The sequence below is a fragment of the Bombyx mandarina genome, chromosome 19 (assembly GCF_030267445.1).
Source record: "Bombyx mandarina strain Sakado chromosome 19, ASM3026744v2".
In the NCBI taxonomy this organism is placed as follows: domain Eukaryota; kingdom Metazoa; phylum Arthropoda; class Insecta; order Lepidoptera; family Bombycidae; genus Bombyx; species Bombyx mandarina.
In genome coordinates, this window is record NC_143225.1 from 8,103,839 (window position 1) to 8,116,002 (window position 12,164).

Here is a 12,164-nt window from a genome sequence, read left to right on the forward strand (position 1 = left end):
GCGAGGGCGGGTCGCTAGTCGTGTAATAAAAATGAAACCCGCAAAATTATAATTTGCGTAATTACTGGTGGTAGGACCTCTTGTGAGTCCGCGCGGGTGGGTACCACCACCCTGCCTATTTCTGCCGTGAAGCAGTAATGCGTTTCGGTTTGAAGGGTGGGGCAGCCGTTGTAACTATACGGGAAACTTTAGAACTTGTATCTCAAGGTGGGTGGCGCATTTACGTTGTGGATGTCTATGCCTCCAGTAACCACTTAACACCAGGTGGGCTGTGAGCTCGTCCACACATCTAAGCAATAAAAAAAAAATTAAAAAAAAAGAGTAAATTAACCCATAGACACAGCCCACTGAGTTTCTCGCCGGATTTTCTTAGTGGGTCGCGTTTCCGATCCGGTGGTAGATTCTGCGAAGTACTCCTCCTGCTAGGGCCAGTGTAAGCAACACTCCCGGTTTGAGCTCCGTGAGCTCACCTACTCGCCCTGTTACGCTGATATAGCCTCTCAAGGCTATCAGCTTAGGTAGGAAAATAATTAAATTAGTGCAGCCTGGTCATGCTTTGCTGTGACTACCGCTCAATAAAACATGTTTCAGTTAATTACTTACGCATCATATATTATTACATAGTCGTGGTACAATGACAAATCTCTTATTGAAATGCAAACCACAATTGAACAAATTTCCAAAGTAATGGATTAAAATCGCGAACAAATGTTGAAACAAATAATGAAAGTCATCGGTATCTTAAAAAACACGCCACATATTTCGACGATAGTTTTTTGTTCTTCTTAATTTCCTAATGAAAGTCATTAGGTATAAAGTATCATAAAAAGCACCCCACGTATTTCGACGATAGTTTTTTTGCCCTTCTTAATAATTTTTTGTTTTTGAGCTTTATGTATCTATGCTAAATAACCTTAGTCATATAACAACTTAACCCACAGACTAAATCCACAAGTTTCTCGCCGGTGCTTCTCAGTGGGACACGTTGTTGGATCTGGTGGCAGATTTCGTTTTTTTCTCCCCTACCTAACCGCTGGTAGCTAAAGGGTTGTTCCAGTTGCTCAGGGACTGGAATTCAGTAAAACATTACTCTTGTTAGGGCAGATTTATCAACCCTTTCAGGTTGAATGAGCCTCGTGAGTGCATCCACAAAAGAACGCGAACCCAGTATAGCACCTCGAGGTTATTGACAGATAGGTAGGCAAAAAAGCTGCCACTCTGCAGCTTGGGTCGACGTGCGACGGGCTACATATTTAAGGAAGTGGTTGGCGAGCATATAAAGTGTTCAGCAGTGGACGTCGGTGGGCTGATAAGAAGAATAATATTTATTAGAGAACTAAGATATCTAAGTATCTATAACGGGCGGTCCTTTCGGTAAAATAATGTACTTCTAATTAACGATTAAGTAGGTACTTACATAAATCGTGGAAAGGAACTTAGCGCAAAAGTTTGTGCGCAATAAAAATCTGTATTTTACATCTGATGCAATATTCTCAGCAGGGTAGGATCGAGATACTGCTATTTTTTGCTTAGAATGGCCGAGCTTACGGCCCGCGTGGTGTTAAGTGATTACCGGAGCCCATAGACACCACCCACATTAATGCCGTTATCCACTTTGAAACATGTGTTCTAAGGTTTTACAATACAAGACTGCCCTATGCTTAATACCGAAACTCATTATTGCTTTGCGGCAGAAATAAAACATCATACCACCGAAAACATTTTTTTTTTTTTTTTTATTGTTTAGATGTGTGGACGAGCTCGCAGTCCATCTGGTGTTAAATGGTTACTGGAGCCCATATACATCTACAACGTAAATGCGCCACACACCTTGAGATATAAGTTCTAGGGTCTCAGTATAGTTACAACGGCTGCCTCACCCTTCAAACCGAAACGCATTACTCCTTCACGGCAGAAATAGGCAGGGTGGTGGTACCTACCCATCCGGACTCACAAGAGGTCCTACGACCAGAAACTCGCTCGTTATAACATAACATATAAAATAAAATAGTAATCTTAACAATAAAACGGGACGATATTATTTTAAATAAATCGAATACGAAGCATAAGTACAGACAGAACTTTGAATTTCAAGACGTACTCGCGAAATCCTTGATGGTTATGAAAAGGAAATGTAAAAATTTCTTTATCATATTCGAAAGTAAGTTCGGTACTTGCAGACAAGTGGCGCCTGAGGCAAAATGTCGAGTGCCATCGTCCATTCTCGCTGGAGATCAGTCGTTGCTGACATCAACGAAAGCGATCTCGGGAGATTCTTTCCACTCGTCCTTCTCAAAAAAAAATTATTACAAGAATGAAAATTTTGTTGACGAAAATCTTCACGCGTGATTGAATACTTTTTTGCATTGATATGCACCCGAGTTGAAGTATCACGCGGTTACCGGATCGTATAGATATACCACAATCGAAAAGGTTTTTAATACGCTTTTGTTAGCTTCAGACGTATGTATGTCAGTATGTTAGTATGTAACGGAATCTTTGAACATGATTTTGACCCCCTTAAAAACGAAATTTGGTATACTTATTAAGGATCGATGACAATTCGATTATTGAAAAAAAAAAGTGAAAAATAAATAATAATTTAAAAAAACTAACAAAATACGCTTTTATATTTAAATTTATTTATGGCCAAAGGATCTTAGTTTTCACATATTAGTCTAGTTATTTTTTGTAGTAGTCTTTGTCACTTACGTTGTATAAGACTGCCTGGCGATAATATGCCGTCTTTACTGGTTAATGCCAGAATGCGCGACTTCGTTTCCACGAGACATGACTGTTACTGTCTCATCTTTGGGTACTTAGTACTTGTACCACCATCTTGTTTAGATCTGCCCCAAAGTACGGCGCTTGGGTTTTAACTGATAATTGAGATTCCCGAATTGTGTTTTAGGTGTGAATACCTTATTTTGTGATAATCGCCTTATCGTTGCCGCCGCTGACTACTCCCCGAATCCTGATCATGCAGGAGCCAGTCACCGTCGACGCCCTAGACACGTCCTTACGGATCCATCAGATCCAATAACCTTTGCATTAGATGCCTTCAGCTCTAATACTAGGGGCAGGCTTAGGGACCCCGGTAACCGTACTCGTTGAACTCGACAAAGAGGTCGACGTGCAAAAAAAAAAACCTTTTTTTGTCTCCAGAAACACAATGACACCAGTGACCACTTATTAAAGGTGATTCAAAATTTTGTCTGTTCTTTGTGCTAACAGAAATATACCGTTTTTTTTTTTTTTTTGGTCAGGAGGAAATCGCCGGACTTCCGCCCTTTTCTGGGGATACTAGGCGGGGTATGTCAGAGTCGAACTGACTAAAACCTCCTGTCGCTCAACAACCAACGTCCAAACCTCGCATGAGACAGAACTCATGACAAGGCAAAGGGGGGAAAGTGAAGCGTTTAGTGCGGAGCACATCTCTCCCATCACCCTCCCCCTCGGGACGCCGGACTGGCGGTCGTCGGCGCCACGACCACCAGCCCTCTCGGTCGGCAGACTGTCCGAAGCCCGCCTAGATGGCGCCGGTTAGAGTGGGTTACCCTACGGAATACCCCGCTGGGCCAGAACCAGCGTGGGTCGAGGATAGCCGGCCTTCCATCACCCGGATGCTCTTGCGTAAAACGCGTGCAGAGCAGCTTGCACGTCGTCTTCTTAGGCCCCCTCGCCGGTCCCCAGACCGACATGTGAGGGGGACCCGAAACACTTAGAGGGCCAGGGCTTGGGCGAGATCCGCCTCCCTGGCCCCCGCTCGACGGCGGCGGGATTGTGCGTCTCTCACGCGCCCCGCCGCCTCCTTCTGCGAGATGGTGCACTCGCAGAAGTCGAGCATCGCCTTCCACGACTCGTCGTCGCCGAGCATCGATGCCACAACACTCGGCAACGACAAGTCGGTTCCTATTTTTGCGACGAGGACACGGCGCCACCCCTCCCATGCGGGGCAGGCGACGAGCGTATGCTCTGCCGTGTCCAAGTCGCAACCACAATGGTGGCACTCTGCCGTCGGCTCGGCTGTGATCCGGTGCAGGAACTCACCGAAACAACCATGCCCAGTGAGCACCTGCGTGAGCCGGAAAGTGAGGCGTCCTCTGTCACGATTCACCCAATCCACAAGGACCGGGCGAATCGCCTCGACGGTCCTACGACCAGCCGAAGGATCAGCCAGCCGTCTGGACCATGACTCCAGCACGGACCGCCGAGATTGGCCCCTCCGCGCTCTGACCACACTGGGGCTGGGACGCGCCACGCCCCGGGCAAGAAGGTCAGCCCGCCACTTATAGTCAGCGGCGAGCGCCTCCGCTTCCAGAACCCAAGGCGGCGTCCCAGCCAGTACACACGCCGCCTCAAAGGAGATGGTGCGATAACCACGGATGACCCTGACCGCGATGGTGCGTTGCGGCCGTTGCAGCAGCTTCGCCACCCCCACAGCCAGGGACTGGCCCCACACGGGCGCCCCGTATAGGGCCATTGATCGCACCACCCCCGTATAGAGACGGCGTGTCACCTGGTCAGGCCCCCCGACGTTGGGCAGAAGCCGGCTTAACGCGCCGGCCACCCCCAACAAACGAGGGACCAGGTTCTGAAAGTGAGCACGGAAGGTCCAACGACTGTCCAGAATGAGGCCGAGGTACTTCAAGTGCACCCCGACCCCGATACGGACGCCTCCAACCACGATATGGGCATCGACAGGTGGCACTCTCCGGGGCCTGTGGAACCACATGGCCTCGGATTTACTGAGCGCCACGTCGAGGCCCAATCTCCTAATTTTGCCGACGACATGCGCCACCCCAGCCGTAGCAAGACGGGCAGACTCAGCAAAACTCCCCCCCCGGGCCACGACCAACGTGTCGTCTGCGTAACAGATTACGCTCAGGCCCGGGAGGAGGGCACCTCTCAGCACCCAGTCATACCCGATATTCCACAAAAGGGGGCCGAGCACCGACCCCTGTGGAACACCGCGCACGACCGGGAACCGGTGCAGGATCCCACCGTGTCCGGTACACGTGACCGATCTGTCCTCTAAGTAGGAACCCACCAGCCGGCGAAGGTAGGGGGGCACTCTATGTCGTTCCAGCGCCCCCCCTATCACGGACCAGGGCAGGGTGTTAAACGCATTGGCGATATCGAGCGACACCGCCAAAGCCACCCCACCCCTGGAGACGGCCTCCTCCGAGAGGGCCCGCACTCGAAGGATCGCGTCTACCGTTGAGCGGCCCTCTCGGAAGCCATACTGCTCCGCCGACAGATCGGGTCCCACCCCGACTAGATGCTGGATGATGCGGGCTGCCAGAATGCGTTCCAGCAGCTTGCCCACCTCATCCAGCAACACGATGGGACGGTACCCGGCGGCAGTATCCGCCGGGCGCCCCTCCTTTCTCAACAGCACGAGTCTGCCCGTCCTCCACGACGAAGGAAACCGTCCCGACTCGAGGCAGGAGTTGTAAAGTCTCAAGAGTCGGTCCCCCAGGGCACCAAGAGCCAAGGCCCAAACCCGGCCATGGACGCCATCCGGGCCGGGTGCAGTGTCCTTCGCGCACATTTTGCGAACGGCCACACGGAGCTCCACCCCCGTTATATGGGGCACCTCAGCAGGGGCTTCGCCGTCGTAGTCCGGCGGCGCGTCCATAGCGGGAGCGACAAATCCCTCCCGCTCCTGCGGGAACAGCGCCGACACGATGTCCCGCAGCTGCTGAGGCTGGAGACGCTCCGTGATCGGGGGGGCCCATGGGCGCATTTTATTGCGCACCATATGATAGGGCCGCCCCCACGGATCCTCATCCAGCGTCTCCAAGAGACCCTCCATGTGTTGGTTCTTGGCTCTTCTGATGGCCAGCTGCAATGCCCTCTGCGCGACGCGAAATGCGCCGTGCAGCCGGGCCTCTGCTGCCGCGAACGCAACCGGATCGTTACGCCGCGGCAAGCGGCGGCGGCGATGTCTGGCGCACTCGCGCCTCGCCCGAACGCACTCCACGCGGAGTTGCGCAATTTCGGGCGACCACCAGTACGCCTGGCGATTAGGAAGTCGAGGGCCGATCCGGGGCATCGACGCATCACAAATGCGACGCATCGTGTCCCGGAACCACCCCGCCTCGCCCTCGACCTCGACCGGGTGTGGACGCATGGGCGCCCACGCCGCCACTATAGAGGCTTCCATCAGGAGCTCCTTATTCAGGCGCTTCAGTGCCCACTTGGGGAATGACCGAGACGCACTACGGGGGTGGTCCCCGTGGACGTCCGCGACTGTGGAGCGGGCGGAGAGATCAAACCGAATATATCGGTGATCTGACAGCGTCTCCGCCCCCTCCAAAACCTTCCAGTCGCAGATACGGCGTGCGATGGCTGGGCTCGCGAACGTAACGTCCACAATAGACTCGCCCTGCCACCGCACGCACGTCGCAACCGAACCTCTATTCAACAAACAGAGGCCGGCCGCGTTCGCCCACCTCTCCAGTAGCCTACCACGAGCGTCCGAGCGGGGGGAGCCCCATGCGACAGACTTCGCGTTGAGATCCCCCGCGAGAATCACTGGACGGGGAGCGAGGCGGCGAGCAATCGCCCCGATCCCGCCCAGGAAATGCCCGAACTCGACAGTAGGCCTGTTCGGAGAGAAGTACGCCCCGATCACGACGGTCCCTTCCAACTGCACCGCGACGAACCCTTGGCCCCTGGTCACCATCGCCAGGGGGGGGATTGCCGCGTCTCTTCTTATGGCTATGGCCGCCAGGCCGCCATCGTCCCCGAACCAGCAATCATTTGCCGGGGGAACGAAATATGGCTCGGCGACCACAGCCACATCTATAGACCACTCCGCCATACTCTGAGACAGCATGTCCTGAGCTCTGGCGGAGTGGTTCAGGTTTCCTTGGAGGAAGCGATAGGTGCGGTCCATTACTGTTGGACCACATCCATCGCTCCCTCCCCTTCACCGCTGCCCCCACCCTCCGGCACCGGCGCCGCAGCGGGGATTACAGCGTTGGCCAGTGCTCCTCTGGCCAACTTTCTCTTCTGCCGGCGCTTTGACTTCCGGTGCCGGTTGCGTTCGGTGTTATCACCGGACGGGAGGCACGCCTTTCCTCCCGCTCTGTGGTTAGCCCCGCGCCCGGCCGCAGCGCACAAAGCGCAGTGCGGGGCGGTCGCGCAGGACGCCGCTTTATGGCCCGGCTGGCCGCAGCGGAAACACAGACCGCTGCGGTCAACCGAGCTAGTGCACCTGGCGAGACCGTGTCCGGTGCTAAAGCACCGGAGGCATCGCCAGGCGCGTGGTTCAAGCAGGCGCACGTGGGCCGCCATCCAGCCCACGCGCAGCCTGCCTGGATTCCCCGACGGTCCCCCGGGCGGAGGAGCAGCCAGGGAGGCAGCCTTCTCCAACGGGCAACGCACCCACACTGAGCTGGCCCCGGTATAACCACGGCGCAGCTCACCCACGGTCACATTCTCCGGTGCACAGTTGCCCTGGGTAGCGACGGCTGCTCTCACCTCATCCCTGGTGGTGCAGTCGTCCAGGCCGGTCACTCTCAATTCCGCCATTTTTACCGGCCTGTGCACCCGCACCTCCTCCTCAGGCAAGACCATACGGAGCTTCGCCGCCAGACGCTCCGCGATGCCGGGACTATCGGCACCGGGACATTCTAACAGCTTGGCCCCATTGGCCGTCTGCCTGCTGCGGAGGCCTTCCTCCGCCCCAATCTCGTCCAGGTTGATTGCTTCACGCGCCCGGGCCATCACATCATTATATGTCATGCCCTTGGCCTCAGCGGCAGGCAGTAAAGTTATAACCACTGCCGCTGATCGTGGCGCCCGCGACGACTTCTTCCCTTTTTTAGTTTTATTATTTTTCTTGACGGCTACAGGTGCTCGACCCTGTTGGGGTGCAGCCTGAGCCGCCATGGCCACTAGCGCTCTACCCATTTGGGGAGCTCCCATTGAGGCCTTTTTGGCACCCCGCCGGGCCACCACGTTCCACCCCTCGTCCATGTTTGACGGGGGCGGAGGCAGCGGACGGGACTGGGGTGCTTGTGATGGAGGCTTCGCGTTAGCGCCGCCCCCTTGTTTGGTTCGTCCCGGGCCCGACCTGGTGGCCGAAGCCCGTACGGGAGCGGAACGGGTGGCCAAAGCACCCGACACCGCCGGTTGTCTAACGTCGGCCGAAGCAGTCACTCTCGCCTCGAGAGCCGCTAGCCTGTCGCCCAGCTTTTCTACTACAGCCTGGACGGTGCGGTTGATGACCTCGTCCAGGCTGAAGGCCTTCGGTTCTGGCGGAGCCAGCATCCGTGGCCCCGCGAGTGCTTGCTGCCGCTCGGCGGCGGTCGTCTCTCTAGAGCGCGGCGACGGGAGACGCGGACGCTCCTGTGCCGCACGCGGTGGTGGCAGCACAGGCCACTGATCACCAGTCAGCGCCGGGAGACGGGAGCTCCGAGGGGCTCCAGCGACCCAGGACGTCGCTGCTCCATCATCGGGCCGTTGCCGAGCTTGGAGCTGTGCTTGAAGTCTCGAATTCTCCGCCATCAGCTGTACCACCTGGTCATTGGCAGAAGCAACTGATGGCAGAATTTTCGAGACCTGCGAGACCACTTCTCGCAGTTTACGGCCAGCGGCTTTGGTCTTGGTGCCATTGGCCGCGTATGATTTCACGGTCTTCATGGCCCTGTCTATGACCATGGCAGGATCCTGAAGGCCGCTCTCTTCCTCCTCTGTCGTCTGCCCATCCAACGAGGCGACAGACATTGACACTGATGATGGCGCCGGTGACGGCGCGCCCCTTTTCCGGGCGGGTTTCCCTCTAGGGGGCGGCATCTCCTCCGCAGCAGAGGCTGCATCGGAGATTACCAACACCTTTTCCGGCGGGGCATCTGCGCCAGAGGATGACGCTGGCTCCCCTACCCCCTCACGAGAGGAAGCTCGCCAAGACTTCCTCTTCCGCCTAATCTTCTTGGCGGTTGTCCCTTTCGGACCAGCCGCCTCGCCTTCGCTGACGAGCGCAGAGCGCGTCGAGCCAGCGCTGTCACACCTCGGTTCGACGGGTTTTCCGCTGCCCGTCGCACAGCCCCCTTCACCGTGGCATGCTTTGCCCCCCCCAGAATACGCGGGGCAGCATGCTTCCACCGAGGTGGAAGCACGGAGGGATTCTCCACCTAGGGTGGTACCCTCCTGGGGTAATTTTGTTTTAAAGTGTGCCATCATTTTTTGGTCCTTTGTTATTTAACCAGGGGTCGGTCCCCTGGGACGGCCCTTACGACTGGACTCCCTCCAGCCACTCATCTCATCACCGGGCACGTCACAGGCTTAAGATTAGGGCATTTTTTATAGAGGTACACATCCTCGTGGCCCCTGCTAGGCAGCGGCCCCCGTCCCCTACTCGGTAGGGATTACGGTATGCTTCTACGAAGCCACGCCGGTAAACCGGTACCCCCCTCTGGAGGGCCTTCCCCTGTAGCCGCCAAGAGGCAGCCGGGGACATGGCAACCAGCGACCGGAAGGGAGTGCCCTCCGGTTCACTTCTCATCCACGTGGGGTCTACCATTACTGACAGACCCACACGTCTGACCACGACGTGGCCACGCCGGCGTACCGGTACCCTCCTCTGGAGGGCCTTCCCCTTTAGCAGCCAAAGAGCTGCCGGGGACATGGCCTAGCGTCCAAGAGGTCTCCAGAAGGGAGCCCTCTCCCGCTTCACGCACCCTTTGTCCAGCAAAGGTGGGAAAAGGGAACACCGTGTGCAGTCTTCTTAGTTCGCGGCACCCCTTTGCAGACAACGCTGCTCCACGGTATCGGGGTGCACACTTAAGCCCCACCGCCGCGACAAGGCGAGACCACGTTGTGTGGGGACCGTAACTTAATTCTGTCTATCATGAATATAATGTTACGCTTCTCAATATCAATGCTACATATAAAAGGCATACAAGAGAAACAATAATCCATAATGTCAATATATGATCATATCTGAACATGTTATTACGTAACTTACTTTTTTATTACTCATAAAATGGAAATTAATTTGCAAGGAAAGACATAATAACAAAAATAATGTTTATTATTGATTTTATATCCAACGATGCTATGCCAATATTTGCGTGTCTAGATATTGAGACATCTTCGATTAAAGTAGAATGCAATGCTAGGAAGCCTATTGTTACGTCGAAAATAACGCCATCTGTCGTAGAATAGCAGAAACGAACATCAAAACTTCTTTCTTAATATCAATACAAAAACAAACTCAGTTTAGTTAAACTGAGATGATGCTTTAATGTGTGGTAACATTTTGTGTTCCATCCGTTTTTTTCAATCTTAAAAAGGTTTCAGACTGAAATTACGAAAGTACTTTTACTGTATTTGACAGATGAATTGTTTTTTTGGAAAAAAAATATAGTTTAACTGTACGTTGAAGGGAAACGCGTTCTAAATTTTCCTAAATCGGAATTAAAATTGTTAGCAAACTTAAAAAAAACACCAATGTTGTTAGCAATCTGGTGAAGGAGCAAATTTGGTCCAAACTAGCTAAAGAATTCAACAGTTTGTTTTTATTTACTTGAGCCTTGCCCAATGCTGTTTTGGACATCTCTATCTATCTAACTATATATAAAAATGAATTGCTGTTCGTTAGTCTCGCTAAAACTCGAGAACGGCTGGACCGATTTGGCTAATTTTGGTCTTGAATTATTTGTGGAAGTCCAGAGAAGGTTTAAAAGGTAGATAAATATGAAAATGCTCGGAAATAAATAAAAATAACAATTTTGTTTTTCCATTGATGTGTCCCCCGTCGGACGGATTCCTTTTGTTTGTTTTAAGTTTATTTTATACAAAAGTTTAGGTATTTTATTTATCGATTGAGGCACTACGAAGTCTGCTGGGTCAGCTAGTTAGTTTATAAATCTCTATTCACTGAACTTGACACAAAGCTGTTGATTTCGAGCGGCCATTTTGAAAAGAACAGCTTAAGCCCCACCTCATGGTTTAAATGCTCCCTCGTGACCGCTTAAAGTTTAAGATAGCTTAAGCTCCGAAGGAGAGTTTAACTATGATTAAAATTACGAGTTGATCTTCAGTGGCCGTTTCAATTTTCAATTTAAGTTTAAACTACGATTGACATTACGGGCCTTAGGTATAAAAATAGTATTCATTGACTATTACTAACAAACATCACTACATAGTATAAAACAAAGTTGCTTTCTCTGTCCCTATATCCCTATGTATGCTTAAATCTTTAAAACTACGCAACGGATTTTGACGCGGTTTTTTTTTTAGATAGAGTGTTTAAAGAGGAAGGTTTACATGTATAATAACATACATTAAATAGTGAAGAAATCAATAATAAATTACAGTTTCCGAAGCGAAGCGAGGGCGGGTCGCTAGTAGGAAATAATAAATAAACTACTAAAATAAACTACAAAACATGCTGTCGTACATTACACTACTGTGGTTGCTTTTTTATTGTATCTCAAAATATATATGTAAAAGCTCCTGTATTTTATGCCTAGCTCTAAAAGCTTCGAGCATTGTTCTCGTTACGCCTGTTACATTCGTCTGTTGTTGATGTGAATACTGAAAGATACATGATTCCCAATTCAGGGCTACTCCGATTTTCCACAATAGTCGCTGCTTTGTGTATACAAATTATTAGTTACGTAACATCCAGCAAGTTTTCTATTACAACTACAATATTGACATTTCACATTTCACTCGGGGCTTTTGATTAGTTTCGTTTTAATCATCAATACAGCAAAATACCCATCAATTAACAAAAGTAAATAGGCGTTTAATTTGAATTATTTGAGTGATTCATTAAAAGATAGTTCAAACATGTTTTAAGCATCAACTGCAATAACTTGTCAAACCAGTCACTGTAATCCTCATTGATCTATTATAAGTATTTCAGGCTTTTAAATATCCTTACTAAAAATATTCTTATTAAATATACTGGCCACACCCAATTAAAATATTTAAGAATAAAAATCATTAAACAAATTATTTAAAAAGAATGCGAAGCCGTATCAATTACAAAAGCAGTTAATTGAATCGTGTGTAATGCAACATCCATGATCAATTTTAATGAAATATTTTGCTGTTTTAATTAACGTACCGGTTGGTATTCATGAGATAGATTAATTAAAAACATCGACTGGCAAACATGATGCCACCGTAAATAAATAAAC

General features: G+C 51.2%; 1 protein-coding gene across 3 annotated transcripts in view; it reads left to right on the forward strand.

The window, feature by feature from the left end:
- NGR-A8 (neuropeptide receptor A8) overlaps positions 1–12,164 on the forward strand; it is a 67,427-nt gene that overhangs the window by 37,273 nt on the left and 17,990 nt on the right. The window lies entirely within an intron of this gene.